The sequence below is a fragment of the Mustela nivalis genome, assembly GCF_964662115.1.
Source record: "Mustela nivalis genome assembly, chromosome: 9".
Classification (NCBI taxonomy): domain Eukaryota; kingdom Metazoa; phylum Chordata; class Mammalia; order Carnivora; family Mustelidae; genus Mustela; species Mustela nivalis.
In genome coordinates this window covers 68,302,045-68,309,247 of record NC_139028.1, presented here as the reverse complement: position 1 = coordinate 68,309,247, position 7,203 = coordinate 68,302,045, and positions in this window count along the sequence as shown.

Here is a 7,203-nt window from a genome sequence, read left to right as displayed (position 1 = left end):
CAAAGGCTTTAACCCACTGAGCCACCCAGGCACCCCTCTTCTTACCCTCTTTAATGGCTTTATTCTTTCTCTTTTTGTTTTGCTCCAGCAGGGTACTGGAACCTTTCAGCTGGATTCCTGGACTCCTACAAAGGTATTTTTATCTATGGGTGGATGTTAAAATTGGTGTTTTTATGGGGGTTTGAGGGTTGAAATCTGCTATTCTAGCATCTCAGTGGTATTTTATCTTTAATTTTGGTTTTCACATGTTTTTTGTTAGGATAATGTGATTGATTTTTGTGTGTTGATACTGTATTTTAAAACTTTGTTGAATTCACTTATTATTCTAGGAGTTTACATATTTTTGCAGATTCCTTGGGATTTTGTATGTATACAATAAATGCCATCTGCAAATAGGGATGGTTTTATTTCTTTCTTTCTCATCTGGATTATTATTATTGTTATTATTATTATTAATTATTATTATTTTGGTCTTATTACAGTGGCTGGAACTTCAAGTATAGGGTAAATAAAATTGGTGAGTGTGGATATCTTTGCCATATTCCTGACCTACAGGACAAGCGTGCAGTCTTTTATCACTGATATGATGTTAGTTGTCAGTGTTTGTAGATATCCTTTATTTTTTTATTTTTCATTTTTTAAAGATTTTATTTATTTTTCTGTCAGAGAAGGTGAGAGAGAGCACAAGCAGGGGGAGCGGCAGACAAAGGGAGAAGCAGGCTCCTTGCTGAGCAAGGAGTCTGATGCAAGATTCTATCCCAGGACCCGGGGATCATGACCTGGGCCAAACGCAGACATTTAAACAACTGAGCCACCCAGGCATCCCTGGATATCCTTTATTTAGTTGAGGCTGATCCCCTCTATTTATTCCTAAATTGCTGAAAGTTTTTAATAGTGAATGGATATTGACTTTGTCAAGTGCTTTTTCCTACGTCGGTTAATATAATTATTTGATTTTTTTTTCTTTAGCCTGTTGATTTGATGAATTAGACTGAATGATCATTGCATGTTGAACTAACCTTGTATAGCTGGAAAAAAATGTTACTTGGTTGTGGTGTATGACTTTTAAAATAGATTATTGGATTTGATTTGCTAGTATTTTGTTGAGGAATTTTAAGAGATACCAATCTGTAATCTTCTTTTCTCCACTATCTTCATCTGTCTTTGATTCAGAGTAAAACTGTCCTTTCAATGGGTAGGGAAGTGTCCTCTCCTTTATTTTCTGGGAAGGACTGTGTAAACATTAGTGTTAATTCTTTTTTAAAGTTGGTAGAACTTTGCAGTGAAACCATCTGGGCCTGAAGATTTCTTTTTCAAAAGATTTTTAATTAAAAAATAAATTTTTTCTATCATTAGGGGTCTCTTATGGTTTGCTTCCCTCTTTCTCTTTTTTTTTCCCCCTCTCCTGGGCTGGATGGGTGATGGACATTAAGGAAGGCACTTGTCTTGTTGAGCACTGGGTGTTGTATGTAAGTGATGAATCACTGAATTCTACTCCTGAAACCAATATAACACTGTGTGTTTGCCAACTAAAATTTAAATAAAAATTTAAAAATTCAATTTTAAAAAGAGTTATAGAGGAATTGTTCAGTTTCTTGTACGTTATCAAATTTATGAGCATAAGGTTGTTATATAGTATTTCTTTATTATCTGTAGTAATAATAGAATTTATAATGACATATTCTTCATTTCATTCCTGATACTAGTGACTTGTATATTGTCAGTTTTTATCTTTGTCTATTTTGTTAGAAATTATTGATTCTATTGATTGTTTTTGAAGAACCAGCTTTTAATTTCCTTGGTTTTCCCCTGTTTTTCTCATTTTCCATTAAATTAATTTCTGCTCTAAACTTAGTTATTTTCTTCATTCCATTTGCCTTGGGTTAATTTTCCTTTTCCTCCTCTAGTTTCTTGAGATAGAAACTTAGATTCTTGATCTGAGATTTTCTTTTAAAGGTAGGCATTTGATGCTATAGAAGTCCCTCTCACTCTGTTGGTGGATGAATGGATTGAAAATGTGATATACACACACACACACACACACACACACACACTGGAATAATATTCCGTGCAAAAAGAAGGAAATCCTGCCATTTGTGACAGCATGGATAAACCTTGAGGGCATTAAGCTAAGTGAAATAAGTCAGACAGAGAAAGACAAATACCTTGTGATCTTACTGATATGTGGAGTCTGAAACAAAACAAAACGATAAAACTGAACTCACAGATACAGAGAACAGATTCATGGTTGTCAGAGATGGGGAGTAGGGGATGGGTGAAATGGATGAAGGTGGTTAAAAGTGACAAACTTCCAGTTCTAAAATAAATAATTCTTGGGGATGTAATGTACAGCAGGGTGACTATAGTTTACACTCCTGTATTGTATATTTGAGTGTTGTTAAGAGAATAAACATATGTCAATTATATCTGAATAAAAATACAAAAAATAGCCCCTCTTAACCCTGCTTTAGTAATATTCCACAAATTTTGATAGTTTATATTTTAATTTCCATTCATTTCTATGTTTTTAAAAAATTTCTTTGATGACCTCCTCTTGGACCCATGGTTTACTTAGAAGTGTGTTGTTTAATTTCAAAGCTTAGAGATTTTTCTGTTCTCTCTGTTATTGCCTTACAGTTTGATCCCATTATGGTTAGAGAACATGAACTATGTGATTTCAATTCTTTATATTTGACAGAGGTGTGGCTCTAATTTATCTAATTTAATCTGGCTTTATTTTCTGCCTCTATTCAAGCTTAAGATCTTCCTTGGTCTTGGTGAGTATAACCTTATTCAGGGAGTGTGTTATATTCTTTAATGCCTCTTTTGCACATTTTTCTTCCTTTGTCTGATATTTATCTTGAGTGTCTTCCAAGTTTACCCTCACAGACATGCCAGAAATATATTATTTTAAGATTTTACTTATTTATTTGGGAGAGGGAGAGAGCATGCAAGCAGGGAGAGGAGCAGCAGGAGAGGTTCAAGCTGACTTTGTACTGAGCTTGGAGCCCTAGTTGGGACTCTTTTTCTCACGACCCATGAGATCCTAAAGCTGAAATCATAAAGTGGTGTTTAACCAACTGAGCCACCCAAGAGATCTCAGAAATGTTATATTAACTATCTGGCATCTCTTAGCCCAGACACATTGACATATAAAGTTGAAGGTCATACTTTTTTTTTTTTTTTTAAGATTTATCTATGTATTTGAGAGAGAGAGCATAAGTGGGAGGAGCAGAGGGAGAGGAAACAGAATCCTAGGCTCCCCACCGAGTGTGGAGCCAAACATAGGGCTCTATCTCAGGACCCCAAGATCATGACCTGAGCCAAAACAGAGAGTCAGGTGCTTAACTGACTGAGCCACCCCAGTGCTCCTAAACATTACACTTTTTTTTTTTTAAAGATTTTATTTATTTACTTGACAGAGAGAGAGATCACAAGTACACAGAGAAGCAAGCAGAGAGAGAGCCTTAACCCACTGAGCAACCCAGGCTCCCTAAACACCACACTTCTTAATAATTTTTCCACATTATTTTAGAAATGTATATTTTAAGTTTTTTAAGGAATGCTTAGAAGTATACAAATTTTAATAAGGTGAAAATAGAGCCGCCATAATTTCAACAAAAGGAAGCAGAATTATTACTAATTTATGGTGCTTTATCTTTCCTACTTTTTCTTATGTAAGCCAATAAATTCCAATGATTTAAGAACTGGTATTTGAATGTGGTGATATTGCTGTTATGTGGTAGTTAATTAAAAAAATTAATGGCACTGCAACAAGTTCTGTTTTCCTTAAATAACAAAGTCCTCCAAAATGTAGTATGTGTATGTGTGTGTATATATATGTATACATATACATATATATATAATTTTTTAAAAAAGGTTTTACTTATTTATTTTTCAGACAGAGAGCACAAACAGTCAGAGTGGCAGGCCGAGGCAGAGAGAGAGAAGCAGGATCCCCGTTGAACAAGGAGCCCGGTGTGGGACTCGATCCCATGACTCTGGGATCATGACCTGAGCCGAAGGCAGTGGCTTAACTGAACGAGTCACCCAGGTGTCCCCCAAATGTAGTATGTTTTATAACTTTTATCCTTAATATTTTTCATGTTTGTGACCCAGGGAACATTTTCTAGTTTCCACAATAAATTACAATATTAGGTGGATAAAGTACCCACTTCGGTAACATTGTTTTGTTTTATTTTATGTTATTTTATTTTATAAACATATATTTTTATCCCCAGGGGTACAGGTCTGTGAATCACCAGGTTTACACACTTCACAGCACTCACCAAAGCACATACCCTCCCCAATGTCCATAATCCCACCCCCTTCTCCCAAACCCCCTCCCCCCAGCAACCCTCAGTTTGTTTTGTGAGATTAAGAGTCACTTATGGTTTGTCTCCCTCCCAATCCCATCTTGTTTCATTGATTCTTCTCCTACCCACTTAAGCCCCCATGTTGCATCACCACTTCCTCATATCAGGGAGATCATATGATAGTTGTCTTTCTCTGCTTGACTTATTTCGCTAAGCATGATACGCTCTAGTTCCATCCATGTTGTCGCAAATGGCAAGATTTCATTTCTTTTGATGGCTGCATAGTATTCCATTGTGTTATTTTATTTTAAAGATTGATTTTATTTGAGAGAGAGAGAGAGAGAAAGAGAGACTGTGTGCACAAGCAGGGGGAGGGGCAGAAGGAGAGGGAGAAGCAGGTTCCCTGCTCAGGGAACCTGATGGAATGTAGAACTCCAACTCAGGACTTGAGGATCATGGCCTGAGTAGAAAAGGCAGATCCTTAACCAACTGAGTGATGGAAGCAACTCAAATAATGTGAACAAGTCAGTAGTCAATATTACAGTGCTGTCACACATTCTTTGACTTAACAAATGGCTTATTACACGCTAAAGAGAACTTTTAAAAAATTGCCTGGATTAACACAAAAATTAAGTTGAATATACATATGTTTCTAAAATAATAAACTTCAAAATTTTTATAATGCAATTCAGGTATTCTTGTAGAAAAGTTAGAATGTAAGAATAACCAAAAAGAAAAATAGGGTTGCCTGGGTGGCTCAGTGGGTTAAGCCTCTGCCTTCGGCTCAGGTCACGATCTCAGGGTCCTGGGATTGAGCCCCACATCAGGCTTTCTGCTCGGCAAGAAGCCTGCTTCTCCCCCTCTCTCTCTGCTTGCCTCTGCCTACTTGTGATCTCTGTCTGTCATATAAATAAATAAAATCTTAAAAAAAATAAACAGCACTCCTAATGTTACCTTTTAAAGCACTTACTTATTGTTAATATTTGGTATACATATATGTCTCATATATATATATATACATATATATATATATGCCAAACTATACACTTTTTTCCCCAAGCATTTGTCCTAACCTTATATGTATAATTATATACATATCTGGAATGATAAATGTATGATGAATGATAATGATAAATATTAGACATCTGACCCAATATATTAGATATATCACATATCTGACTCAAAAAAATTTCCTGAGGTTAGTTTTATGGCTCAGGATACGGTCTATCTTAATAAAAGTCCAGGGGTACTTAAAAAATGCATGTTCAATTATTGTTGGGTGGAGTGTTCTATATATTTATCAGATCCGGATGGATTGTGTTGGTCAGTTTCCTTTCTCCTTGTTGGTATTCTGTCTAGTAGTTCCATCAGTTATTGAGACAGAACCTAACACTGAGAAGGCTGTTGAAGTTCTAAATTATAATGGTGAGCTGTTTATTTTTCTGTTCAGTTATTTCTGGTTTACTTCATGTATTTTCAGGGTCTGTTGTGTGGTGTGTAAATATTTAGGATCAATTTATCTTCCTGGTGAATTGATCCTTTTATCACTATGTAATGTGTCTCTTTGGTACTATTAATTTTCTTTGCTTTGAAGTCCATTTTATCTGATATTAATATAGCTACTCATACTTTTTTTTGATGTTTACATGATATATATTTTTCTATCCTTTTATTTTTGGCATATAGTTGATTTGTGGTTTTTTTTTAAATTCAGTCTCTGTTTTTTTTTTTTTTAATTTTTTATTTTTTATAAACATATATTTTTATCCCCAGGGTACAGGTCTGTGAATCGCCAGGTTTACACACTTCACAGCACTCACCATAGCACATACCCTCCCCAATGTCCATACCCCACCCACCTTCTCCCAACCCCCCTCCCCCCAGCAACCCTCAGTTTGTTTTGTGAGATTAAGAGTCACTTATGGTTTGTCTCCCTCCCAATCCCATCTTGTTTCATTGATTCTTCTCCTACCCACTTAAGCCCCCATGTTGCATCACCACTTCCTCATATCAGGGAGATCATATGATAGTTGTCTCTGTTTTTTAATTGGTATATTGAAACCATTTACAGTTAAGATGATGTTAATATGCTAAGGGCTTATGTCTGCTATCTCACTGTTTTCTGTTTGTTTCTTCTATGTCTCTTTCTTCTGTTTCTGTTTCCTTGACTTTCTGTGGGTTATTTGAACATTTTTAGAATTCCTTCTTTATTTAGAGGGTTTGGAGTGTGTGGTTTTGTATGGTTTTCTCTGGGGTTGTTTCATTAAAATGTATATATGTGACTCATAGCCCACTGGTATCGACTTTTTACCATTTTTAGTAAAATGTGAAAAACAATGCCATTTAGCTGTTCTTTTGCTCTTCCCACTTTTATATGTCATTATCTTGAGTATCAGCTGGTATTATAATTTTTGTTTTAACCATTGTGTGTGAAATGAAAAACTCATGAGAAGAATTTATCCATATTTCCGCTCCTTTCACTGTTAGTTGTTTCTGATGCTTCAAAAAATCCTTCTTTTGACAGATACAGACACACATGAAACTCACACGTTTCCATATGTAGCATATTTTCATCAAAGAAACTCCCTCTCCTTCCTCCCACCCCAGAGGCAATCATTCTGATAGGTCACCACAGATTAGTTGTTATCTGTTGTAGAACCTCTGGCTTCTTTCACTCAACATAATGATCTTGAGTTTAATTTGTGTTGATGCACATTTTAGTAGTTTGTTCATTTAATTGCTGAACAGATTCCATTGTATAAATATATCACAATTTGTTTATCCATTCTTCTGTTGATGGACATTTGAGTTGTTTCTAATTTTTGGCTGTTATGAATAAAACTTCTATGAACATTTATGTACAAGGCTTTTGTGGGCTTATGATTTA